At 39.5% G+C, this 6,275-nt stretch overlaps 1 pseudogene; it reads left to right on the plus strand.

The window, feature by feature from the left end:
• Nucleotides 1-247: 247 nt before the first annotated feature.
• LOC144366939 (Y-box-binding protein 1-like) lies at nt 248-4,771 on the plus strand (annotated as a pseudogene).
• The last annotated feature ends 1,504 nt before the right edge of the window (nt 4,772-6,275 follow it).

Below are 6,275 nucleotides of genomic sequence, written 5' to 3' on the forward strand. Positions count from 1 at the left end.
GATGTGGCAAAGCCTTTGGAATTTGTTTCCAGGAGGAGTTTGGAAAAGATTGGAGAAAGAGGCTAGGAACATCCTAGAATTCTATAATCATAGCTTAATAGGACATTCTATTAAGGTCTGAGAAGAAGAAAATGCCAATAGAAATGTGGACATTAGAAGCAGTGTGAGGGCTGCTGCATAGTTAGCAGAGATGAGGTCAAGATGGCGGCTTGTGTCCTGAGCTTTCCACCTTTCCCTGCCTGGCACCATGGGTAGCCTAAACCCAATCTACGGACTCAACAGCAGCAGAAAATTCCCAGCAGCAAAGTCAGAATCATGGGCTACAAGGACCCATCCTCCATCTGGGATGTCACCTGGGAAAACCTTCATCAGCATCATGCCAGCTGAAGTCGATGTCCTGGTTGGCAAAGACTGGTCACGTGTTTTTGTGAATGGGCTAGGGGACCAGAAATGTTCTGGTTGTGACTCCCTGCTGCAGGATGGGAAATTTACTATGGATCTGATTCATACCAAGAGCACTGATGGAGCCCCCACCTCCTCCAACTCACTGTCACCATCACTGCCAAGATGCTTGTCCTGCTAATGGGCCAAGAAGATGTCCACAGTGGTTTGATGAAGCAGTATTAGGAAATGGCCTCCAACCTGAGGGATGTCCAGTACTGTGAACTGTAAAATATTATGCTGATCAGGTTTGCAGATGGGAAAGATAACTCTGTTGGGAATGGGACTAGAAGCCATTCTGGTTACCTCTTGGCAAAAAATTTTGGCTGCGTTTTTTCCATGCCTTGAGACTTTGTGGGAGGCTGTGTTTAAAGGCAATAGGTTGCTGTGTGTGTGGTGGCACACACTGGTAATCCCAGTGATTTTGGAGACTGAGGCAGGCAGATTGCAAAGTCGGGGCCATACTTGGAAATATCTTGTCTCCAAACAAACAAAACAAAGGGTTTAAGGTATAGTTCAGAGGTAAAGTAACCCTGGGTTCAATTTCTAATATCAAAAATTTAAAAAAAAATAAGACAATCCCTTTGTACTAGGACAATAGAAAAAATGTCTTTAGGGCATTTCTGAAGTCTGCATGGCCTCACCCATCCCACAGGCTTAAAGGTATAAAAATGCAGTTTTCCTTGAAAGACTTTCACTTAAGAGGAGAGACCCCAGGGTCCATGGATGTAGCTCAGTGGGTAAGCACTTGCCTAGCAGGTGTGAGGCCCTGGGTTGAATCCCCAACACTGCAAAAAGAGAAGGGGTAGATGTCGCACTGTACTTCTACAGTCCACATTTCTACTGGCATTTTGTTCTTCTGAGCCCTCACTAGAATGACTTTTAAGCTCTGGGTACAACATTCATTTACCAGGGCCTTCCAGGTAATTGTTTCTTGGGATGTGTTTCCCCATGTTTAACCATCAGGTACTTATGGGTTTGCTGCAGGTGTTGTTCTAATAGGTCCCTGTACAGCTCACAACTGCAGTAGACCTCGCTGTTGCCCACATCATGCTGGTTTTTAAAATATGCAGGAATGCAATAGTTTCGGGGTCATAAAGGTTTCATAGGAGATTGGGGTGACCAGGCAGTGCGTGTCAGCATTAGATCCTGCAGCTAGTAAAGCCATAAGAGGAGATGCCTAAACCCTTGGGAGATCATATCCTGCTACAGTGTGTCCAAACCCCTGGATATGGAGCAATAGAATTAATGTTTGTCCTGCTGAGTTTCAGTCTGTCTTCAGTTTAATTCCTACTGACTATGCCCCTGTTCCTTCCTTGTGGAATGTGGATGATTAACCTGTATTGAGTTGGAGCAGAATGAATGGTCTTACATCATTGAGGGTGTGTCCTTGAAGGGCAACCTTATCCCCTCTTCTTTCTCTTTTTTCTTTTAGGCTTTCTGGATGCCAGGAAGTGAACAGTGTCCTCTGCCATGTGGTCCCACCATGATGTACTGCCATGTACTGCCATGCCATGGACCCAAAAGCAAATGGGTCAACTGGCTGAAACCTCCAAAATGGTGAGCCAAAACAAACCGTTATTCTTTATAAGCTATTATCTCAGGTGTTTTGTTACCAAAAGAGCACTACCACGGGTTTCTTGCCAACAATAAACTGCTCTGGGAGTATCAGTTACAGTTTCTTATAAATCTAACATATGAGCCAGGATATATTAGCTTTTGTTTGCTACTGATAAATCAAGTTAACTTGAATTCTTCACCTTTCCCCAGTCCTATGTATTATATATAATACCCAGTGGTAGCTTGACAGCATTCAAATTCTATGAATTACCATTTGGGATTGCTTCTCTTCTTCTTAGCAGCTTCTGTCATTTGGATTGACCCTGTTCTAAACTATCTTCCCACATGTAAAATGCTCAGCTTCTTTGCCTTCATTGGCTCCTAAAAATAAGTCAGTCACATAATGGTTGCCTGCAATTTACAACATATATTGCATGGAGAAAAATGAAAACAGGAAAAAAAAAACTTTTTTAGACAGGTCTATTCCCTGAAATACAGCTTATCCACATGTTCACAATGGTTGCTGTCTTCATCCATGCATAGCAACCAATCACATTATCATAACCCCGTCTCCTCTCACTTTTTCTACTGTCTTTTCTAATCTCCTCAACACTACACTTCTTCCAGGGGAAAACAGAAATAAGGCAGCAAATTGGAGTGCATTTTCTTATTTCCTTATCAACCATTTTCTCCAATGATATTTTGGCAGCCATCCAGGCATTAGGGTTATCATTTTCTATGTTAATTTCTCATCAAAGAACTTCTGTAAACAATGAGAATTTCTTCCTTAGGAGGAATCCTGGAATCCAGTCACTAATATTGTTTACATGAGAGGGCTCAAAATGCATACCAATGAGAAAGGTGAATTGCCCAATCATTTGACCAATAAAAGTTTTAACCTGATCAGGTTGGAAGTTTTAGATGCAAATTAGAATGCTGTAACACAGAAGGTCAAAAGTGCTTTCTTTCTTTGGAAGATACCTTGTCCCAGTGGGCCTCACTAGCTGGAGAACTCTGCTATTAGCTATAACTAGCATATAGGTTCACCTTTGAACTATGTGGGTTTAAACTCTCCAAGGTGCAGGTCCACTTCTACTTAGATATTTTTATTGTTGTTTCTTGGAATTTTTCCATGGTTTAAAAGAAAAAATAATGAACCATGTGGCCCAGAAATATAGAAAAAAAATTCACAGTTAGGTATATCACAAATGCAAAAAATATAAGTAGATAATAGTCTACTTTATTATTTACTATCAGAAAATACACACAAATCTATTATAAAAGTTAAAATTAAAAAAAGAATTTACAGACCATATCTGGCGCCATTCTCAGCTGAGAGAGGAAATGTAAATATTAATAATAATAACAATAATAATAATAAATGTAATCCATAAGTGCATAAAATTAGCTATTCTACCTCTGGTATTACTGGAATAACTTCAGTGTCACCTTCTATTGCTATTATGGTAAGCTCAAGTGTTGTCAGTGTTCACTTAAAACACGATAGGACACTAATCATCTCCATGAGGCAGTCCCTCTAGTAAATTGGCTATCACAGTAACAGTGACCTTTCAGAATTCTTATGTATTTTTCACTGCATAAATTCATATGCAATATACATTCATTGACTGTTTATGTTATCAGCAAGGTTTCTAGTTAACAGCAAGCTATTAATATTAATTTGGGGGGGAAGCCAAAAGTTATCCATGGAATTTGGGCTTAGAAGAAAGAATAAAAGTGGACCACAGACAATCTTTATCATAAACCTCTCTGCAGCCACTGGCCTAATTATCATTGTACCCAGGAGTAGCCCCAACTGTGCACCAAGTCCCAGTCACTATCAGAGTGACCATGAGTAATCAGGCTGAGACCCTGCAGCCACCACCACTGTCCTTAGTGTTGGTGACACCAAACCCAGCACCAGGACAGTAACACAGAGTGTGGGGGCTCAGAAAAATTCTTCAGGGAGGCACCTGCTGGCAGGAACATGGCAAGGAAGGTATGTGGAAAGTGTAAAAATCGTTCAATGTAAGAAATGGATAAGGTTTCCTTAATAGGAATGACATAAAGAAAGATGTATTTTTATACTAGATTGTCACTCAGAAGAATCCCAGAGTACCTTCACAGAACAGGAGATGGACTGTGTAGCTTCATGTTTGGGTAGGACAAAAGGAATGGAGACAGCTGATGTTACAGACCCTGGTGGAGTCCCAGCTCATGGCAGTGAATATGCAGCAGACCATAATCATTATAGACCCTGTTCATGTAGTTTATAAAACTGCCTGCAGAATTACCAGAATAGTGAGAGTAGGAAAAAAACTTTTTTTTTTTTGAGAGTGCTTCAATTGGAGAGTGCTTCAAGAGGCCAGGCCCAATAACACCTAACCTATAGCAGGAGAAACTTCTCACCTTACTACATGCAGAAGCTCTATGGGCCTCAACCATAGTATTCCAACCCTCCTATTCATGGAGAAGTGCTGGAGGGTACAGACAACCAGGGTGCAGGAGAGCAAGGTAGACTCGTGAAATAGAACTTGTATCAGCATTATGGACCATGAATCCCCAGCGGCCTCCTCTCCAAAGAAGGCCACATCAAGGAGATGAGAACCCAGGTCAGCAGCCACTTCAACCTTGGTACCTCAGCAACTTCGATGACTGACACAAGCACCTAGAAAACACGAAATCACAAGATGGCAAAGAGATGAAAGCAGCTGTTCTATCAACTGAGAATTCCTCAGCTCCCAAGGCTGAGCAGAGCAGGGCTGAATAGATTTCAGTTGCTCTTCCACTCTACCTTTACCTAGTCATCCAACAGGAATAAAAAATGAAAATGAAATTCCAGCAAGAAAATGAACAGAAGCCTGAGGCTGGAGAACTTAACTGCTTGCTTTCTGCTGATTGACCAGATAATTAAAACAAACAAACAAACAAAAAAAACTCTATGCTACATTAATAATGCAGTTCCCATCTCAGCCATGCCATTAAAAACCCAGATCATACTCCAAATGTAGCTACTAATTAAAATAGAAATAGTGATGGGCTTTTGGACTTAGGAATTTCTTTAGGCTCATCCTCACCACCCAATTGCTGTGTCACCGTACTCTTTTATTAAAATCCCAATTTATCATATAATTTCATTTTTTTCTGGTTTTGCTTTTGGGATTTAAAGCCCAGGCCTGAATTGAATTTTTTTTTTAACAAGCAATTCATTTTGTATCTAGATTGACCTCTCAATTCATTCCGTGGAACTGATGGCCTGTTTTGGGATAACTTGCTGCAAATACTCAAGGCTTCTGTGTGATGTGTTCTCAATATCTGATTCTTAGTCTCCGTTATGTGGCTTTGTATCATGACTACTTCACCCTTCTCTGTCCACCCATTCTTGGTTTACTATTCTTTATTTTATTCACATTCATTGAATAATTTCAGTCTGCTTTGATTTTAAATTCTATCCATGTGCTTATGATTCACATGATATCCCCAACCATTTTAATCTAGAACTATATATTCAATTATCTTTTGAAAATATTCAACTAGATTGTTATAGGCATGCATCCTTCATCAACATTCAGATGAATCAGATCTTTATTCAACTCTGACATTGTGTTGACTGCCTTTCTCTATAAACTGTATTCTATAAATACCTCTATCAAACATTTTCTGTACTGAGTCATGAGAATCTGTTTTGTCTATTAATCTCTTGCCTCACTGCAATTTCTCTGGAGACAGAAACTTTGCCTAAATCCATCTTATATTTCCAGCATCAAGTAGGGATTCTGCAACATTTTAAGTAAAATCAACCTTGTATTTCCAGCAATTGCATTACAATAAGAATTGTAATGCATTCTGCTGTCACATATCAAGAAGGGATTCTGCAACCTTTTAAGTAATAGATAAATGCAAGTAGTTTTTAAAATTTAGTTATTTATTTTTCATAGTTCAATCCCTTCAACAATAGACCAGGAATCCTTAGGAGGTAATGTGTGTGCTATACTATGGTTTAAGCACTACTTTCCAAGGAAACTGTAGACATGGTTTATGCATCAAGTTGGCAGTTAAATGATATAGCCTTTAAAATCTATTTCATACCTGAAATATTATGAACCTATGGTTTTATAATATTTAAAAAGAAATTATATAAGAAAGAAAAGTTAACTTTCTTTGGCCCATTGTCCAAAGTTTCTAGTTAATCATTTTGCCAGTACTAAATGTGCTGCTTAATTGCTCAGAAATCAAATTACATTAACACTACCAAAAGCTACAGAAAATTGGCA

The sequence above is a fragment of the Ictidomys tridecemlineatus genome, chromosome 1 (genome assembly GCF_052094955.1).
Source record: "Ictidomys tridecemlineatus isolate mIctTri1 chromosome 1, mIctTri1.hap1, whole genome shotgun sequence".
Taxonomy (NCBI): domain Eukaryota; kingdom Metazoa; phylum Chordata; class Mammalia; order Rodentia; family Sciuridae; genus Ictidomys; species Ictidomys tridecemlineatus.